The sequence below is a fragment of the Crocuta crocuta genome, unplaced genomic scaffold (genome assembly GCF_008692635.1).
Source record: "Crocuta crocuta isolate KB4526 unplaced genomic scaffold, BGI_CrCroc_1.0 scaffold369, whole genome shotgun sequence".
Taxonomy (NCBI): domain Eukaryota; kingdom Metazoa; phylum Chordata; class Mammalia; order Carnivora; family Hyaenidae; genus Crocuta; species Crocuta crocuta.
Window position 1 is genome coordinate 7,151,721 of NW_027529441.1, and position 22,337 is coordinate 7,174,057.

Below are 22,337 nucleotides of genomic sequence, written 5' to 3' on the forward strand. Positions count from 1 at the left end.
AAATATTCTTACCAATAGATTGTAATAAGCCACACAGGTATATAGTAATGCTCAGATATCTACAAATTTTACAAAAAGATACACTCAAACACATTGAAATAAATTAAGATTGAATCCTTAAAAATGCCCAAGTAAACTATTAGAAGGCAAAAAAACGAAACAATAAAGTACATAAACTGAAAACAAGTAATTAGAGGCAGATGTAAACTCTGACTTAACAATTATCCTCAAGGTAAATGGTACAGTAATTAAAAGGCAGAGATTGGCAAGGAATATTCCCTCATTACATGCACGCACACACACACACACACACATACACACACACACACACTACCAACCGTACCCTGTAAATAAGAAACTTCAAATGCATTGGCACATTGGCATTGATATATTAAAAATGAAAGAATGAAATAAGATAATCATTTAAATATTAGTAAAAAGCAAGAGTGACTGTTATTAATATCAGAGAAAGTAGACCTCAGAGGAAAGAATAAATACTATTCTTTATAGTAAGACAAAAAGAACATAACATGCTGATAAAAATGCACAATCAACAAGGATCCTGATGTGTAACTATCCTAATGCATGCACTAAAGCAGAGCCTCAAAATAAATCAAGAAAAAACTGATGGAGATAAAAGGAGTAGACAACCCAAAATTATAATTGAGAACTTTGACACCCCATTCTCAGCAACTAATAGTAATAAGAAGTGATAGACAGGAAGTTAGCAAGGAGACAAAAAAGTTTAACAATTCCTTATGCATGTGGCCATTAAATTACAATATGTGGCAGATATGTCAAAGACAAGTATAAATGAAAGTGAAATAATATATAGGATACTTTTAAGATATTGTGAAGCTTTTTTTCTGAAGGAATGTAAAATTAATACTACAAACCTTAGTTAATGTAGAATTTTTGGAGAATTTTTCTTAATAATGTTTGAGGTCAAGGGCACCTTGTTGACTCAGTCTAATGAGTCTGACTTTGCCTCAGGTCATGATCTCATGGTTCCTGTTGCGAGCTTTGCTTCAGGCTCTGTAATTTCAGCTCAGAGCCTGGAGCCTGTTTCAGATTCTGTGTCTTCCTCTCTCTTTGCGCCTCCACCACTCACACTCTATCTGTATATCTCCTCTCTTTGTCTCAATAATAAATAATAATAACATTAAAAAATGTTTGAGTTGAGTAGAATTGGCTTTTGCAAATGAGTTACGTGTGTGTGTGTGTGTGTGTGTGTGTGCATACACACATGTAGGACAGAGAATGACATTCTAGAAACTGGGAATGCTGTGTAGATGCTTATAGGTCATGGTGAAAAGTATAAGAATATTATGAGAGATTAAGACATTCTTCCTAGCTCATTCTCAATTTCTTGACCTACTATTCAAAATGGGAGTTTATCCATGATTCTTTATCAAGTAAGTACTCAATACAAGTATGCTTTTGATTTTGGAGAGCTATCTTGAGTAGATTTGTAATCTGATCTCCAAAAATTCAAGCAAGTCATATTAGTAACATATTGATTTTTATCTATTAGTAATTTAACCATTCTTCTTTCTATAAAAAAGTCTTTATAGAATGATGTGTTTACCAAACACTAGTATTAAAAGTAATAAATTTCCTACAACATTTTTATATTATTGGATGGTTGTGTTTTGGATACTTTATGATGTCAACATTGAACTGATCCTTGTGTCACGTTCATGTCACTTTCATTCCATTCATTTAATTAGATAAATGTCTTGAGTCTTCTGTGTTAGCTGCTGGATAATAAGAGCTCTTGAATAGAAATACCGCCAATAAATTTGTTTGCAATGGCAATAATTGAATAAAGTAATGCTGTTACCTTTGTTTATTTCTTATTGTTAATGGGATTAGTCTCTTCCAATAATACGAAAGCATGGAGACTGTAAGGCAAATGGAGAGACAGGAGGAAAGGGAAGAGGAAGAAAGAGAAAATGTAATAACATTATGCCTATAATGCCTCCTCTCTTCCCGATTTTAAAATTTATTTCCTCTGATTCTTTCAAAAAGTTGCATCTCCTCAGTAAAAAAGGAGGACGGAGAAAGAGACAGCTGCATGTCTCAAAAGCATTCATAGTTGGAGGCTAAGTGCTTTCTGACAGATGCCTTCTCTGTAAATAAGAATTAGGCCTATGGTTTATAATAGGGGATAAGATTGGGAGGGAGAGGCAAAGGTAGTGGTCAGAGGTTTAGGAGAATAGAGAATGTGTGAATTCACTGTAGTGGAAAGCACCAGAGTGAGCTAATTTAAAAGAGAACAAGACAGATGAAACAGTGTTGAGTTCCCAAATGAAACAGATACCTTAAATTATTTTGATGAGTATACGTGCTGCTGAATGACTTATTCAAGCAGGAATCACACCCACCATGTCAAATTGGGGGCTTTTCCCAGGTTAGAGTTTAGCAAGAGTCGCTAAATCAAATGAAAGTAAATCAAAGGACTATAGGGTAACATAAAATAAGTGACTGAAAATATCATTTTAACAAAAAATATGTGCTTTATTACAGTTCTCTTTAAAATCATTTTAATCATCATTATCTGAAAAGCCTGTCCTTTCAATTCTATACAATGCAATCACACTCTGTCCATTAAAAAAAGTACATGGAAAGCATATATTTCTTGGTCTCCTGTATATGATTCCTAATCTGTCTTAAAATTGACATTATAGAGTATCATTCTTGTTAGGATGCATGTTTTCAACTGTCAGATTTTGGCATTGAAGTTCCTACTTATTCCTCTTCAAACGTATGCTTGTCATTTAAAATCTAGAAAATGATGTTGAATCCTAAGGTGGAAGGCAAGCTCTCCTTACCAGCTCCTCTCGAAAATCTGAGCAGCCTTTTATTTTTAAAGAGACACTCTTATTATGGAGCTTGTTGGGATTTAACCTGAAACCATTCCCAGAAGTTTATAAGACAACAGTAGTCAGAAATAAACACATTTATTCTAAATACAAGAGGCATTTTCCCTAAGGTTCTTTTGACAGTAGTTTTTGAATGCATGATCTGATCTCAATAATAATCTCAATCAAGTAAATTTACAAAAATGTGTCACACAGATTTTTATCACCTCCTTGAAGTGTGAGTCACAGTTACAACTGCTAAGATCTGTAACAGAAAATAAAAAGGAAACATTTTGATGACTGATTTATTGTTTTGTGTTTTCTGAGTTGTTATTAATAATCTTTAAATACAGACATAAAGGCTCATTCACACTACTTGTGCCAAAGGAGAAGAAAATGAAAATTTACATAAATACAATTGAAATATTCTCTTCAGTTTGGTTTCTTTTTAGGAAATGGAATTAAAAAAGTTTTAGTCCTCAGCAAGAACCTCGGAGAGTAAACCATTTCTTAGAATTAACTTATATGTTGACCTTTGTTTTATTTTTTATTCAGAAAAAATATTGCTTGAAACTACTGCTAGTATTCACCAACATCACATAAAAATAAATAGTTGGGAGGAATATTTTCAACATTGCTTGTAAAAGACTACCAAAAAATAATTTAGACATTTGTGGAATGATGGGTTACTACTAATCAGACAAGTATTTACTTGAAGCTAATTTCATAGCCAACTGGCCTATAAGTATGTGATAAACCACTTTCCACATAGTAATCAATTTTGTCACAGGTCTGTAGATCTCTCAGCCCACTAGATTGTCATGTCCTAGAAGATATAATATAACTTTCACATGAGCTAATTTGGCCAAGAGGATTTATCTCCTCTAATTTATAACGAAGTCACAACAAACACAAATTTATTTGTGCTTGTCTATTTGCGGAGTCAGACAAGACACAATTGTTTTCTCATCCTTTCTTACAGTAACTCATTTGATTGTCAGGCATTCCAGAATATTTTTTGAACAAAGAAAGAAACTGATATGTTATTGCTACACGATTTAATGTGATTCTCAATTCTAAAATACAAGAACATTTTTTCACAGATAGAGAACAAGAATTGTGTTCTATCTGTGTGGTAGTTTCTCCAGAAGTCTCTGCCATTCCACCCTCTGTTCTGCCACTGATGAGGCATAATTCAGAAGTGATATGCCCTGGGCTGGTATTGATATCCTTCATGTTCCTAGTTGACATGATGCTGATCAAAGTTTTCACATTAAGAATGTGAGTTTAGGGGAGCCTGGGTGGCTCAGTCGGATGAGCGTCCAACTCTTGTCTGACTACGATCTCAGGGTTCATGCGTTGAAGCCCTGCGTCTGGCTCTGTGCCGCCAGCTTGGAGCTTGGAGTCCGCTTCAGATTCTGCATCTCCCTCTGTCTTTGCCTTTCCCCTGCTGGCACTGTGTCTGTCTGTGTCTTTCAAAAATAAATAAAACATTAAAAAATTAAAAAAAAAGAGGGGCGCCTGGGTGGCTCAGCCAGTTAAGTGTCGGGCTTCGGCTCAGGTCATGATCCTGTGGTACCTGAGTTCAAGCCCTGCATTGGGCTCTGTGCTGACAGCTCAGAGCTTGGGGCCTACTTCTGATGCTGCGTCTCCCTCTTTCTCTGTCCCTCCCCTGCTCACACCCTGTCTCTGTCTCTCAAAAATGAATGAATGTTAAAAGAAAAAAAATTTTAAAAAAGAATGTGAGTTTAGGGGTACCTGGCTGGCTCAGTCGGTGGAACATGCAATTCTTAGTCTTGGGGTTGTGCATTTGAGCCCCAACATGTGGTACTGAGTTTACTTAAAATAAAAAAATTAACAACAACCAAAAGCAATATGAGTTTACATCAGCTGCATTAGAATATTGAACATTTCTTCACAGGCTTTTGGTTGAGTCTTCAAAAGATTTTACCTAGTTAGGGCAATTTAATATCCAGAATTTGGATGCCAATCTCATCTGTCATCTGTGGTTATTCCCACCCTTCCATTCAAAGGCATATATACTAACTAAGTGCTGGTGAATCCCGGTAGAATTTTCTTTTTGTTGTTTAAAATCACTTGCCTGTGACTCATCACAAAACTGCTCTTTGAAGATCCTGTCTTTCATTCTTTGTATAGGATAGGTTCAGCATCATGTTGAGTGAGAGCATTTTAAATGCTGGGAGGCATCCTGCAGGCTTGGACCTGAGACTTTGCCTACTACTGAAGTACAATGATCAGAGTTAATGCTGGTGAAACTGAGTAAAAGTCATGGCCTCATATTTTCGCTTTTGGTTACATAGTAACACTGACTTACAGAACTCTGTTTGGTCTGAGATTGATGCTACATCTGTCAAAATATTTTGTCTCTCATATACCCATAATCCCAATAAACCCTGGTAGAGAAGAGTATCTCAGTGCTGTATAGTTGCTTAGAAACAGATCTCAGAGGAATTGGGGGACTGACTGAGCTAAGATTCAAACACATCGATGCCCATATCCAGAGAGAGAGATCTATGAGCAGAGAAGAAAGAGAATACACAGAAACAAGTTGAATTTTACCCTCTTTAAAATAAAGGTGTAAGATGGGGCGCCTGGGTGGTTCAGTCAGTTAAGCGGCTGACTCCGGTTCAGGTCATGATCTCACGGTTCGTGGGTTCGAGCCCCGCGTCGGGCTCTGTGCTGACAGCTAGCTTGTTTCGGATTCTGTATCTCCCTCTATCTCTGACCCTCCCTGCTCACGCTGTCTCTCTCTCAGAAATAAATAAAAACATTTAAAAAACAAAACAAAATAAAATAAAGGTGTAAGAGCTCCTGCGTGGTTCAGTTCGTTGAACATCCAACTATTGATTTTGGTTCAGGTCATGATCCCAGGGTCATGGAATCAAGCCCCATGTTGAGCTCTGCACTGAGCCTGGAGCCTGCTTGAAATTCTCTTCCTCACTGTCTCTCAGCCCCTCCCCCAGTCATGCTCTCTCTCTCTCTAAAATAAAAAATAAAATAAAGGTATAAGAACTATCTTTTAAAAACTAAGGTATATAGATACATAATCAAATATAAAGAAATAGTCAATCAGGAAATTTTTAAAGGGTTATCTCTACTAATAGTTCCAGAGAGTTTTTTTCTTTTGAATCATGAAAGAAAGAAGTTTATATAACCAAAATTGTGTCCTTCTAATTAACAACTTCATCTACCTCTTTCACAAAGTGGCCTGGGATTTGCTGTGTGTGTGTCTGTGTGGGAGAATCAGGTAAGCAAATTTATATCTTAAATGATGAATTACTGTATAATAATATTTATGAGAAAATGCTAGACTCATATAAAGAGGATTTTAATGAAAATACTGAGTATTTAAACAAGTACTGTGACATTTAGATTTTGTAATTTATGTGGCAGTACTATCAAATTTTGTGATGGTTAGTCTTATATGTTAACTTAGCTAGGGTATAATACCAAGTTATTTAATCAAACAGTGACTTAGATTCAGATTTAGATGTCAAGGTATTTTGTAGATGTCATTAATATCTATAATCGTTTGACTCTAAGTGAGGAATATTATCTTCTGTAATGTGGATGGGTCTGGTCCAATCACTTTCTACCTTAAGACTATAACAGAAATCCTGCTACAGCTTTTACAACCTACAGGCATGCCTGCATATTTTAGACTTTCCAAGTGAATAAATTCTCTAATATTTGTCTGTGCACCTCCTACCACGCATTTTACCCACACTCTTTTTTTTTTCCCCTGTGAAGACCTCTGACTAATAAAAAGAAAACAAAATGTTTATGATTCAGGGGCTGGCTTTGTATAGTAACATTAAACCATTACATAAATAATACAGATAGAAGAGTCTCAACAAACAGTAAATGACATTGTCATTAAGAACTGGACAGAGGTAGGGGCTCCTGGGTGGCTCATTCAGTTAGCATCTGACTCTTGATTTTGGCTCAGGTTCATGGTCATGAACCATGAGATCAAGCCCCACGGTCAGGGTCTTAACTGATTACCTGGAACCTGCTTGGGAGTCTCTTTCTCTGCCCCTCCTCTGGTCATGCTCTCTCAAAATAAGTAAATAAACATTTAGAAAAAGAACTGGACAGAGGGAAAAAGAAATATCTTACAGACTTTCCTGCCTCTGAAGGGAGTATCTTTTGAGAGACTGTTGCTGGTTCTAACTACCAGAGTTCAGGTTGGGAGTTGAGGGAAGGTGGGATGGGATAATGGGACTAGTAGAAAGTGGATCAGTCAACAATAAAACTGTGGTCTACACTAAAAAAGAACAACCTACTGACACACACAACAATATGGATGAATCTCAAAGCATTGTTCTGAGTGAAAGAAACAGACACAAAAAGAGAACAGAGTATGATTTCATTTGGGAAGCTGTAGTATAGACAAAGTTCATTTCTACTAACAGAAATGAGAACAGGGGTTGTTTCTTAGATGATGGAAATATATTTGGTAGAAGAACAGAGGGAACGTTCTACAGTGATGGAAATACGAGTTCTATAAATTAATATATGTGTTAATATGGATCGAACTGAACACTTATAATCTGTGCATTTCACCCCTACGTAAATTAAACCTCATTTTTTTAATGAGAAAAAAATAACAGTCTCACCATTATAAGGTTTGGAAAATATGATGCAGCTATTAAAAGCATGTTTTTGAAGTCTGTTTGCTAACATAGGAAAATGATCATGTTATAATGCTTATATTAAAAATCTATGCAAGTAATATAACATGACCCTTCTTCTTTTACTGAGAAAATGTATATATGCATAACATATTTAAAATAAAGGAAGAAGAATGTTGTCAGTGATGATCTCTGGATGGCAGAATTTTAGGGACAGTTAAAGCATGATGCCACCAATGAGATTGCTGATGTACATGATACATTCATGACCATTTCTAGTTCATGAGTTTTTCCCTCCCACTGGCTGTGTGGGGGGAATGGCTTAACTTAAAATTAATCTTAGTATCTCCATCTAGTAGTATTGGATCAGCTCAACACAGGTGGAAAATGGGCCATATTTGGGGATTTTCACTCCATGCCTTTGCCCTTCTTGTAACTGAACTCAACATGTCTGTTGTGAGAGCACCCGATGCTTGCCATGACCTGATCATGAGGGCCTTCAGGGATTTTAGAAACAAAATGGAAGTCCAAGATAGACATGCATTATACCATACCCTCCTTTATAGAAATAAAAGAGGCTTTTACTGGGGGCAGTAAATTAGTAATTTACTTTCTTTCAATGTTCTCCTGTGGAGATTTTAATAAGGCTTATTTGAAGTAGTGCCAAACAATATAAAGAATTATTAGAGCACATCTATATCATCCTTCATTCCTCTTCTCGACCCTTGAAATTTCCCAAACCCAGCCTCAATCTTTCCTTGCTTCTCCACATCAGTGACAATTCCCATATTACCCCTTAGAGCTCTCTTGCATACAACTGTAAAGTCCTTCACAGCCAAAGAGATCTAAGTAGCACACACATCATACACATGCACATGATATTATTTTTTCCTCACCAATCCTCACTGTCTCTGTAGGTCTTAAAACTCTCTTATGATATTACTACAGGCCATTTTCCTTCTCCACCACCCTCCCTTATCCCTCCATCTTTACTCCGTTTCCCTTGGCCCCAGAAGCTGGGTTCTCAGGGCCTTTCTACTTTTGCCTTTTCCTTCTGCCTAGAATGTTCTACTCTCCGAACTTCCCAGGCTGCCTCCTACTTACCTTTTAGACTTTAGCTTAAATGTCACTTCTTCAGTATTAGCACACTGTCCTTTTGCAGTCATCCTCAGAGCACATATTACTGTCCATCTGTTTATTCGTTCATAGCTATCTGAGCCTGCCTCTCACTAGGATGTAAGTTCTGTGGGTCCACAGGCCTCATTGTGTTGTTTTTTTCCCCCATCACTATATCTGAGAACCTAGAATAGTACTGCAGACATCAATAGATATCATTATAAACCCAATAAATATTTTTAAATAAATTGATGTTAATGAATGTCATAATAGATGTACACACATACTTTTAATGGGATAGACTCAAGTGTGCTGGTCATTCTTCAAATTCATTCTGTACCCTTTTCTGGTCTTCTCTGTGTCCAGGAGGCTGACTCCTCTGGTCTGCGCTACATAGCCCCTCCAGGTGGCTGTCATTTGTACCAGCAGTAAAAAGAAGAATGGAAGGGAAGAAGGTAGAGGGAATTTTTCCAAAGCAGTCCCCTCCCTGCTTTGCTTTCCATGAGGACAGCTTTTCACTGAGCCCAAATGACACCACTTCCTATCTCTTCTCTTTGGGGCAAGGGATGGGAAGGGCTTCCCTCTATTGCTAGAATCTGGACATCTTACCATTCCTTGTTAGGTCCTTTATCCCTGTCCACAGCTCAAGAAACTGTGTCTTCATCAGTCTCTTCATTTGCACACTTTGGGATGAAATGTTTCTTGTTGAAATCTTGTCTTATACATCAGGCAGCTTTCTCTTTTTATTCATATAATTTAGTTATCTTTTCTGTATGCACAATTTTTTTTCTTCACTTATTTATATTTTAAATTTCTGACTCTGTATTTTTACATTCTCTTCAGATACTGACATAACAACTAAAGGAGACTTATATATGCATTGTGGTGTGTGTGTGTGTGTGTGTGTGTGTGTGTGTGTGTGTGCGCGCCATTAAAACTCTGGGTATGGATCTTGGGAAACCAGCATGCACAGTACATTGTTTGTTGCTTTTACTCTAAGTTTGAGAAGAAGTTAGTACTTGAAAAAAAATAGGTAACCAATAATGACTGAAAACTGGGTATAACTAAGTAAATACAGATTTCAGTACGTCTGAGTTTGCTTTTTACCAAACTCAGCAATAAATATATAACCTACATCTAATTCTGAATACTCAGAGTCTGAGTTGATAAGCCTTATGACCATGCACCAAATGCAGTAAGATTACAATTGGAATGACATCTGAGGAATAAATGACAGCATTCTGGGGGTGGGGAGGACTAGAGCTGAATTTTTCTAAATCATAAAAAGAAAGACAGGAGGCAGTATAGTTATGCATTTCAGTGAAACTCAAATGGCCTCATGTGGTCTGAAAACCCCTGTTAGAGCCAAATGAACTGCTGCTCAGACCATTTAAACCTGCTGATAATTGTGGCATTTCTATATGTAGTGGGAGGGAGACATGGCGATGGCAGCTCATTTTGCACATTTATTCCATCAGGGAAGATGCTTTAGAGAAAAGTGAATGTTCACTAATGTCCCATGTCCACTTTCCATCATTTTGCTTGGATGTTAGCTAGACTTCAGAAATGTTCAATGGAAATGGCATTAATTTAAAAGAATAATACTCAGCTCAGTTTCGCAGCAGGCTACTTATACTGATGACATAAAAAGGATTCCACGTCACTAAACTAAGAGAAATAAATTTAAGAAAGACAAGTGAGTTAGATAATGGTATTTTGAAAATACCTCAGATACTTTTGCTGTGCTATTTTCAGATACTTTCACTGTAAAAGTCACTTGGTTAGGGGCACCTGGGTGGCTTAGTCGGTTAAGCATCCGACTTTCGCTTAGGTCATGATCTCGCGGTTCGTGGGTTCGAGCCCCGCGTCGGGCTCTGTGCTGACTGCCAGCTCAGAGCCTGGAGCCTGTTTCAGAGTCTGTATCTCCCTCTCTCTCTGACCCTCCCCTGCTCCCGCTGTCTCTCTTTCACTCTCCTAGAAATAAATTAAAAAATATTAAGAAAAGAAAAAAAAAGTCACTTGTTTATTCATTTGTTTCCCAAATGCTCTAAATTGTCCTAAGAACAATGATTTGTAACTTAACAGTGGATACAGCTTCTTTTGAAGATGAAATGAAAACTATAACCCTCTCTTAAGTTAAATGTATGTATAAAAAATTTGCATGTAATTATATGTCCATGAATGTTCATATGTTCTGAATTCTTGCTTTAAGAAGGTTTCTATTAAAATAGCATACTAATAGAAACTCTATAAATTGGTAATATTAAAGTTTTAAATGCCTGCCTTTTGCAAAGTCAATGCTGCATTTTGATTTTAACTGCAAATCACACAATGGGGTCAATTAATATTCTACATATTGTCTTTAATTTTATCTGTTAAGAGACAATATGGGTGTAATCACTTAAAAGTTCATGCAAATTTAAATGAAATAAAAATTCAAAGAAATAATTACTGTCATTTGACAAAAGGTTACTGAAGGCTCCATTTATTTTATAGTGTCCTGTCAGAGCTCAGGGGAGGTACGTCAATGACATAGGTATTAGTATATGGACATTCAAATTAATTTTTAAGATATTTTAAATGCAATCAAGCATAAGACCTGTGATCCAAATAATTTTACAACTCTCTAATATTAAAGAAAAAGTCTCTGGCAGGATACGTGCTATAAATCTGTAAAAGATGCTGCCAAAGTGTCTCAAAAGGCCACTCAATGTCCCCAAAATGTTGTTAACAAAGATCAACCACAGTTGAATTTGAAGAAGTGTGGCAAGAAGAGAAAAGGTAATTATTAAAAAAAAAAAAGAAATACTAATCTATATGTTATATAATGTTAGTCAAGATTATCAATAATCTTATTATCAATAAGTAATGACTGATGAATTCAATGAGGCACTAAAGTTTGGTCAGTAAAATATTTTTTTACTATTATAAAATACAATTTAAATAAAACTTTTAGCTTAGTTAATTCTAAGCAATACTATAACATGAGTGAATATTAATAGTTTATTGAATATCAAGTACATGCCAGATACATTTTCACATTATGTCCAATTATCACAAGATTACAAAAGATTACATTCCCAGATTCTTCAGAGGGCAAAATTAAGGAGAAATGAGTTTAAATCTCAGAGTTGGGTACGTATGTACAAAGAAGATTTAAATCCATGTTTTTCTGGCATGGTCCTTTTTTAGAGAATCAATATTTAATAATTATCCAGATTATGGAATGATGGCATTTAAATAAATAAACTTGTTGGTTTTAGTTATTCTCCTTACTTTTTTATCTTATTAGACAAAAAAGGATTTTCAAAATTATGTGGATAGAAAAACTATTTGTTTTTGCTTAGAAAAATTTCTTCTCTTCAAAAATTATCATATTTTACAAACATTTAGTGATGGTCGAGCTGTAGCAAAAATTTTAAAGCATTATTTGTCAAAGCAGTGTTGTTAGAAAGCCATAAAATCCTTATTTTCTCATCATAGGATAAAAGAAAGTGAAATAAACCTGTTTTTATATATTGAATTTTAATATCCTACTTTATGTCACCCAGCTAATTTTGTAGCATTCTTGTAAAAATGTAGAAATGTAGAAATGCTTCAGATAGAAGCATGCTTAATCCTTTAAGAATTGAATGATCTCATCATGACTGCCACTCTAATGCAAAGGGGGTCTTCTTTTGGTTTCACTGCATGGCTTAACTAATCAGTATTCAACACGGCAATCAGTACTCTGCAAAATTCTTGAAAGGGAAAAATGGTCTCTAGCTATATGAGTTATGGTTGCAGAGAAGATACTCCCATGATGGAACTAGTTAAATTTAAGATGATGTAGTTTCTTTAATACGAAATGATATATAAGATAAGTTAATTGTAGAGATTTTTAATCCTAGGTTTTATGGTGAATTTAGAAAAAACCATAAAAGCAGAAAAACATATTTTCCCATTTCCTTTCTTTTTCTTGTGTTGAGTAAAAAGTGAAAAAAAAATTGTGCACAGTTCTTGGTGAAAAAAGAGGAAAAGGGAATAAAAGAAATACATAAAGGGCAAAGAACATAAAACATTGGCATCAATATGTGTATCTATATAATAAATGTATAAAATAAAAAATACATACATTTTTAATAGGGAGTCATTGGAAACAAAGTAGGCAATGTAACTGCAATAAATGGAAGTGAAGCTTACCAGCAAAGTTTAAATGTGAGCTTTATTATACGCTGAAACAAAATGTGCACTATGAGAAGCAGATATTTTATAACTATGCCTAATTGTCTCATAAAGACTATCTTTTCCAAAATTTCAGACAATCTTAGTTTTAAAAATTATCTCCTTGATGGAAAAACCTTTGTCTGACTGTGCCAGAAAATTTGCTTTATCTCTTTTCATTTTTAGCCTGCTGTATTTGATGCATCAGCAACAGTATTAATTAGTGAAATATGGTAAATGTCTAAAATTTTCAAAATCTACAGAAAATCCTTGCCTCAATAAACAATCACTAAAATGACATCAAATCCCCTGGACAATTGGCAAACACTTTATAGTGCACCCATGTTAAGAGTCTTAGCAAGGAAAAAAAAAAAAGATTATATTCTGCTCAATACAAATAAGTAATGATTTGGACCCATCATAAAAATATTCTTGAAAAAAATCAAGGTAATCTATTCAAATACAATTATGAACCCACCACATTTCTCCCATGCTGGTATTAATAAAACTCTAATTTTGTAGCAACCATTTTATGTGCTAGAATGTTTTCTTTGAATGACTAGAAAGCTGGTATCACTAATAGGAATATTATTTATATTAGAGCACTATTTTCTCATGCTCTAATAAATATTTAATTAATTAATTTATTTTTTGAGAAATGCAGCTATCTTCAATGGCTCAGAAATAACCTGGAGGAACTTTATTTGTTTTACAGCTGAAATTAGATTTAACCTCAACACTGCCCTAGTTCAATGATGGTAATGAAGAGCACGAGGTTCTTAGGTCTTAATAAGAGAGTTGTAGGTACCTCGGTGGCTCAGTTGGTTAAGCATCTAGCTCTTGACATCAGCTCATGTGGCCTAGATCATGATCTCATGATGGTGGGATTGAACCCCGCTTCGAGCATCCCCCCATTTGAGTTCCAAGTTGAGGGTGAGTTTGCCTGGGATTCTCTCTATGCTTTCTCCCTCAAAATAAGTACATAGACTTAAAAAAAAATGAGAGAGTTGATTGCTTACAATCCTTGGTGTTTTTTCCCCCTAAAATGTCAATAATATAGTAAAATAAAACTCTCTAAGAAGGCCAGTGATATTTTAAATTTTATGAAATTAACAATGTATAGCTTTAAATCAATCCGATATTCATAGATACAATTATTCTGAAAAATAGCACATTTTTCTTAGATGGTATTCAACAAACATGCTTCCTTGGTCCTACAGTATTGGGGACACATGCTATAAATGATATTACTGAATAGGTAAAATCAGAAGACAACAAGTTAATTCTGTTTAGCTCTATAGAAAAAGAAAAATAGGGGCACCTGAATGGCTCAGTTGGTTAAGCATTCGACTTCAGCTCAGGTCATGATCTCACAGTTTGTGGGTTCAAGCCCTGTGTCAGGCTCTGTGCTGACCACCAGCTCAGAGNAAGAAAAGGAAAATAATTTTCCATCTGCCATTCTGAGTTTCCTGCTAGAACCTCTGTAACAAAAGGCAGAGTAACAAGAGAAAAATCACCAGGAGCTTATTAACATGTGTATGCCTCATACATACATGGGAGATACCCATGGAAAAGTGAGTAAAAACTCTCCACGGTGACCTAGAATTCAGGAGTATATTCCATCTTCAGCTAAAAATAAAAGAAAGAAAGGTGTCAGGGAGGCTAGTTTTGGGGAGGTGACCCAAAAAAGTACAGTATACAATAGGTTGGTTATGCAGATTTCAGTCAGTGCCTTGTCAATCGATAAGGGTCTTAAGTTGTCTCTAGTGATTAATTTTTGTCCTTCCTGGTAAAGTGGGGAGGAGGGACACCTTTTTAAATTTGTGCACTACCTTTAGACAATAGGCAGAGATCCTTTCATGTATTTACTTCTTCTCAAATGTCTTTAGCTCAAAATAATCCTTATGCCAATATTTAATGGTAGCATGTTCCATCATTCTTTGGTTATAATTATTAAACATTTGTATGAAGTTAGTAATAGTGCTATTCATTAGGTTGAAAGTTTCTGGAATAGATGTTAAGATTCTGGTCACCAACTATAATTCTGTACCAAATTCCAGTTGAGTGAAGGGATTCTCACACCAAGCAATTCTCTGTGACTTCAGCTAGGTATCCTACAATTCAACTGAATTCTGAAACTATGTTCTTGGAGATAGCATCAGATCCCCCAGATTAAGAGTTCAGTCCTATAAGACAAACCTCCCCCATTCAGATGAAAGTTCAGGTTGTCATCTGTGCTTCTGATCAACTGGCTGTAGGCTATAGATCAGAGGTTCCAGTGACATCCTCCTTGCGTTTGACTGATTAGCTAAAACAGCTCATAAAGCTCAGAGAAATATTTTACTTACTAGATGACTGGTTTATTATAAAAGGGTATAACAGGAACAGCCAGATGGAGGAGATGTGTTAAACAACAAAAATTCAACTAATTTAAAAGACCAAATTAGCTTTATTGAACAATTTTTGAATCAGGCAGCATCCCATCTAGCAAATAGAAAGGAGCTCTGACATGCTGTAGAAAAGGAAATATTTTTAAATGCAGAGACAGACATGAAAAAAGGAAATTATTAGCAAAGAATATATTATTTTAGGCAAGGTTTCCCTCCTCAGGAGATCTATCAGCAACTTTCCTAGTTATGACCAGGAAATTTCATATCATCTGGTTAAAGGTTACATTTCTGGGGATTTGAACTTGCACTTAGGTTAGGTAGTAAGTCTTGGTTTGTTGATGTGGGGCCTTAACATAAGTGACTCCATTTGGATCACACACACTCTCTCTCTCTGTCTCTGTCTGTCTCTCTGTCTGTCTCTCTCTCTCTTTTTAAACAGATGCAGAGAGCAATGCATAGGGAAAGAGTATGGAACTCCCATGTCTTTTCCTACTTCATCACTCTTCCCAAATCTCCAGGTGTTCACAGACTTGTCCTTTTGGATTTTTATGGAGGCTTCATTACATAGACATGATTGATTAAATCATTGACTATTAGTGATTGAACTCAATCTGCAGCCTCTTTCCTCTCCCCTTAGTCCCACCCAGGGAGATGGGACTAAAAGTTCCCACCCTCTCGTCACATGGTCGGTTCTGGCAACCAGCCTCCATCCTTAGGCACTGTCCAAAAGTCATCTTATTAACATAACATAAGGCACTTTTGTTACTCTCATAATGTAGGAAACTCTAAGGGTTTTAAACACTTTTTGCCAGAACAGTGGATAAAGACCAAACATATTTCTTGGTAAGGATCACAATTTCACAATTTTGAATGTCCTAAATAGAAATAGGCATTTTTAATGAATGTTTCATTCGGGACACAATCAGAGAAACAGAATGAGTAAGACAAGTAAGATATATATCTGTCAATATCATATCAAGAGAGTCATTACAAGGAATTGGCTTACCCTATGGGCTCTTACCTGTCACGATGAAATCTATAGAGCAGGTTGTCAGGAAGGGCAGGCTGGAACAAGATGGTGTTATTTTCCTTACGTGGACTATCTTTTTCTTCAGATAAGTCTCAGTCCTGATCTTAAAGCTTTTCAAAAGATTGAACTAGGCCTATTCAGATGGTCGAGGATAATTTCCCATATTGAAACTCAACTGATTATGGACTTCAATAACATCTTCAAAATTCATACACAGTACTAACACCTATATAAGTGCTTGAAATACTGGAGACTGAAACCCAGCCAAGTTTGCACATCAAACCAACATCTTAATGAGAAAGGTGTGGGGAAATATTTTTCTGATTGTGTTTCAGTGTTAATGAATTTCCACAATGTTTTTGTTAGTCCTTTTTTTTATTATTACTGAATACAGTCTATATGTCAAAAGACTTCAACAATTTCTTTATTGTATCTCAGGCACCTCTCTTGCATGTATAGATTTCCCACTATGCCAGATAGATAATAATCTAAATTGTAAATTACATTTAAATTTTAAATGTCTATAATCATGAAGTGTCATTTACCATAACTACAATTTTAAAACTTTTCTCACACTTCATTTTGTTTGATGCTCTTAGTTCTTTTTTAAGTTTTTTTTTAAAGTTTTAAATTTATTTATTAATAGTGAGAGAGAGAGAGAGAAAGAGAACATGCATAGGGGAGGGCAAGTGAATGGGAGAGAGAGAGAATCCCAAGAGAGAGCCACATTGCCAGCCCATAGCCTGACACGGGGCTCAAACTCACATACCCTGAGATCATGACCTGAGGCAAAATCAAGAGTTGGACACTTAACTGACTGGCCCACCCAGATACCCTGATGTTTTTTGCTCTTGATGTTAATTCCCTGTCCCGTGTAGCCTCCTGTTTCTGGCTCAGTGGGAAAAGAGGAGCAGTATTTTTTCTCCATCTACACTTTATCCAGAGCAGCTCCACATTTAACATTTTCAGAAATGAAGCTTTGAATAATATTAAAATTCTTTTTTGAAAATCACTGTTCTGTAATTCAGTGCTTCTTGAACTATCTGTGGTGAAGAGTCAATTTTTCCAAACTTAAACTTCAGTAAAATACAATGAAAAGTGAATTACTATAAAAAAATTGAAAGAAAACAAAAAGACGATTACAAAGTACAAATCCAAATGTTAAATTATTAGATCTATTAGACATGTAATTAGTCTGTCAAATTTTTGTAAAATACTCTAAATGCTTAGTCTCAATTTTTGTACTTATCTCTTATTGGTAGTCATCCTTACATATATTAAAACTATTCTACACAGCATGGTTTAACGGGTAAAATAATAACCTACAAACTGACAATTCAGGGAATTAAAACATAGAATTTTTACCTAATAGATTCCCATCTATCTCTTTCAAGAGCTTAAAATTTTTGGCTCCTTCCAAGCTATCAAAGCACAGAAAGTGATATTTACTATTCCAAATTATAAATATTTTGCAATGTTTATAGCAGTGTTATCCTAGTTGGATGAATTATAAAAGGGGCAATCTTTTGGAAACAAATAAAATCAGCCATTCAAGCACAATTCTTTATTGAGAAACATGCCCCTGAAACCTGTGCAGAAAGAATTGAACCACATCATGTATCTTGGAGTGTCAGCAAGCACTGGGTTGACAATAAACTTGAAGGAGAATGAGGTCATTTTTTAGCCAGCTTTCAGAAATCGCCTCTTTGAAATTCTTAGATTTTTAACTGCAATAAATGTTCATGTTTCTAATCTCTAAACTTGAAAAAATATAAACTCCTAGATCCCACAGAAGGCGATTTCTGAGTCAAAGATAGTACAATCTTGCATGGAGAAAAACTTAGCCATTAAAATAATTTCAATGTCCACTGATTTTTCCATGGAGTTCATTCAGTATATTGAAAACAACTATGCCAATGTGAACTTTAATTAATGTAAAGGGTTTTCTCAATGGAGAGAAATGTTGATAAGTGCAGAAAAACTTTGTGTATTTCTCAATGGAGAGAAATGTTGATAAGTACAGGAAAACTTTGTGTATTTTTTGTATGGGGAGTAACTATAGCAGGAGGGTATGAGCAAATCTATTTTTCCCTTCTAGATAGAAAATTCCCATTATATTTATTTTATCAACTGCTTTTATAGTTAATAAACAATCATAACAAATGAAAATTATATATAACATAGATGTTTTGACACATATAGCTGTAGAATATACGTTAATGTAATGTTAGAATCACATGTGCATATAAGTATATACACACACACACACATATGTAGAATATACTTACATACAATCGTGTCCTCTACAAAAGTTTAACTCTTCATTTGATAAGAGTTTTTAAAATGTTGGATCACTGGTCAGCTCCAGAGGAGAGAAAGGAAAAATTTCAGGTGAGAAAATTTGTGGTTGCCTTTAGTATTCCCACACCTTAGGCATCGAATGAAATGAAACCAATGGAGACGCTTTTAAATCCTTTTTCTCTCAAGACTCCAACTTCCATGGTTGCACCAGAAACGATGAAGAAGTATTTTTCACCAGCCCAAGTCACTGAAATATTTTTCCAAGTCATTGAAATCTTTTCTGATGCTATGCACAAGTATAGAAGAAACCTGGGAAGAAAAAGCAGTAAGTGGGCGGCATAGATATGGTTCTTAAAGTATCATTCTAAAAATAACAAAGTTTATGAGCTTCTGGATGGCTCAGTCATTTGAGCACCCAACTGTTGACTCCATGACTCAGGTCATGATCTTAAGGTCATAGAATTGAGCCCTGATTTCGACTCCATGCTGAGTGTGGAGCATGCTTGATACTTTCTCTCAATCCCTCTCTGTCTGTCTGTCTGTCTGTCTGTCTCTCTCTCTCAAATAAAAAGGTTTAAGGGGTGCCTGGGTGGCTCAGTCGGTTAAACATCTGACTTCAGCTCAGGTCATGATCTCACGGTTTGTGGGATCAAGCTCCGTGTCAGGCTCTGTGCTGACAGCTAGCTCAGAGCCTGGAGCCTGTTTCAGATTCTGTGTCTCCCTCTTTCTCTGACCCTCTCCTGCTCAACTCTGTCTCTCTCTCTCAGAAATAAATTTTAAAAAATTAAAAAAATAAAGGTTTTAAATAAAAATAAAATAACAGTATTATGGTATAGTACCCTAAAAGGTAGAAATAGGATTTGGAAAAAAAGTTAATTAGATGTGGCTGTTTACTTTAACATTATTACAAAATATATGTCACAACAGAACATTCACAATAATACAGAAGATGACTACTAAGAAAACTGCTCTTAATTTTATTTGTTTTTTAGAAGAGTAATTTCCCTGAATTGTTCTCTCTGATGGAAGGTGTACCAGATGTGAACCAGGTATGGGCTTGCCAGGGGTTAATTTCTGCATCCACAGAAACTACCCTGGTGTGCCTTGGTTTTAAATGACTTCCTGCAGCCTGACACATGGAAACACCTGCTCAGAGAAAAAACCTTCTTAGCAATGAAGCTCCAAGCTGGGAGGGGAAAAAAAAAAGAGCCTTTTATGTTGAACTTGGTCTGTATTATATATACCAGATAATATTTCTAGTATTTTGAAGACTACATTTTGAGAAAACACTGATCTGTGATAAAAGGATTGTCCATTTATGAATATTAAAGTGGAACGATTATTTTATTGTTCTTAAAATAAAAATTTAAGAACATCTTTTTTCATATGTCAGAGGCTGGGATCCAGGTTATCAAGGATGTTTTTGTAGCCATGTTCATTGATACCAGAATGTGATAATTAAGAATGAGATAATTGAGGCATAGACCTCAAGGAGCTATAAACCTAGTTGTAAAGCAGGAAAAAAAAAAGATAATTATAAGACAAATATGAACTATAGTAAACAATTATAAGTACATAGACATTGGGGTGCCTGTGTGGCTCCTTTGGTTAAGCGTCTGACTCGTATTCAGTTCAGGTCATGATCTCACTGTTCATGAATTTGAGCCCTCCATTGGGCTCTGTGCTGACAGTGTGGAACCTGCTTGGGATTCTCTGTCTCCCTCTTTCTGCCCTTCCCTTGCCTGCTTTCTCTCTCTCACACAAAATAAATAAATATTTTAAAAAATTTAAAAAAATATGTAGGGGTGCCTGGATGGCATAGACGTTAAGGGTCTGATTTTGTCTCAGGTCATTATCTTGAGGTTCATGGGTTCAAGCCCCGCGTCGGGCTCTGTGCTGACAGCTCAGAGCCTGGAGGCTGCTTTGGATTCTGTGTCTCCCTCTCTCTTTGCCCCTCCTCTGTTCATGCTCTGTTTCTCTCTTTCTCGAAAGTAAATAAACATTAAAAAAATTTTTTAAACGAATATTTAGAAAGGGTAAGTTACCCCAGTTAGAGAAGCACAAATCATGAGGAGCCACTTGAACTAGCTAACGCTTGAACTAAATATGAAAGGAAAAATCAGGTGAGCAGCCTAATGAATGTGGCAAGGAGAATGTCATAACAGAGCAGGGGCAAGAGCAGCTTGATAAAATCATATAGAATGCAAGCCGTTGTCTGGCTTCCATAGTCAGGAATTAGCAAGTCATTCAGGGTCTTTGAAGTATAAAATACAAGGGAAGAAGCAATCTAAAGGGGGGAATCCATTGATATGGGTAATGTGGACTGTTTGATAGTATAGATCCTTTTATTATAGTACTTAGACTAGATTCTTAAAGGTCAGGAGCCAGAGGAACATATAAAGCACAGAAAATGCATGGTTTGGTAAATTTTTCACATAGGTGACTCTAGGAGCCAAGACACAAGTGGAATGAGGCCAAGAACGAATTGGAGACTTCTCCAAGTGACCAGGCAGGAAGTGATAAAGATCCAACAGAAAACAAAAGAGAGAAACACCATACAGTTCAATATATACTCTATGCGATGTCTATGGGATCCTGTATTCTGCCATTTAATGTGACTTTGGGTATGAAAGGAGGTACATAGTTGGGCTCAGCCTGATATCCACACTATAAGCTTTTATGTTTCTATTTAATGATCAGAAATTTTATATGGTTGAAGAATAGATACTATAAATTGACCAATGTTCCTTGTTTCTATGTAGTTCCTGCATTATGTGATTTAAATGTTGCATACCTTAACTGTGTTACCTGTATTTCTCACTTGGAAATGAGTGTTAAAATGGTACTAAAATTTGACAGGGTTATATTCTTTTCCACAGAGACTGACCAACCAGGTTAATGCTCTGTTTTAAATTTGATATTATCTAACTATGAAGAGGCTATGTTTTTTCTTTATAACCTTATTCATCATTTAAACAAAGTACCTTGACAGTTTCTGGAGGCATGGAGAAAGCCCAGGACTCTCTTTATTAAATGCTAATGAGTTTTTTTTTTCTGGAAAATTAGAACACATAGATTTGAAACATAATATTGAGCTAAAAGCTTTCACTGAATACTGCCAATATCCACTATAAAGCAAACAGTGTTCACTCTATCATATAACTGTTGATTTCTTCTTTGTTTTACCATCAGTAATTATAGATTTTGAGAAGCTAATTCAATTTTAAAATCTTACACAACTAAAAAAGAAAAAAATATATACCTAGTAATACTGATAGGTTTTTCAAAAAACATGTCACGTCAGTGAATCTTAAGGATAGAAAAATTTGGTGTAATTAGGAATCAAAGTGACTTGAAAAAGTTAATAAAACATGGAAATACATCCACAAAAAATTAGCTAAAATGTCATCTATGGTGCTAATTGCTTATGCCTAACTCAGATAAGGAGAAATAGGCTTTTTGTTTTGGGAAAGAAAAATCTGTCATATTAAAATGTGTTTGCTATGTGTTATGCAACTCAGATCTCCATTTTAAGGTTGGGAACTGTATTATTTCAGTAAAGAACATTTTTTAAAAAAATTGATACAGGCTTTATATTAAAAAGTATAGACATTGTGAAAATGTTGTCAGAGAACTGGAAATACTTACACTGGTTAAAGATATGCACAGTACTTACGAGAAATCTGAATCACTTAAGATGGAGTACTACAGTGAAAACTCAATCCTTCATTATTGAATTTTGCTTCTTCTTTACCCTGCCTCAGCTCAATATGTGTTC

General features: G+C 35.5%; 1 long non-coding RNA gene across 3 annotated transcripts in view; it reads right to left on the reverse strand.

Moving 5' to 3' along the window:
* Positions 1 to 2,524: 2,524 nt before the first annotated feature.
* LOC144228405 (uncharacterized) overlaps positions 2,525 to 22,337 on the reverse strand; it is a 63,716-nt gene continuing 43,903 nt past the window's right edge. For 2 of the 3 annotated variants that reach the window (XR_013334182.1, XR_013334181.1), the window contains 3 exons: positions 22,236 to 22,337; positions 18,547 to 18,868; positions 2,525 to 5,865 (listed from right to left, as the gene is read on the reverse strand). This is a non-coding gene — a long non-coding RNA (uncharacterized LOC144228405). The remainder of the gene's footprint in view (positions 5,866 to 18,546; positions 18,869 to 22,235) is intronic. The other variant, XR_013334183.1, reaches the window with a different exon arrangement.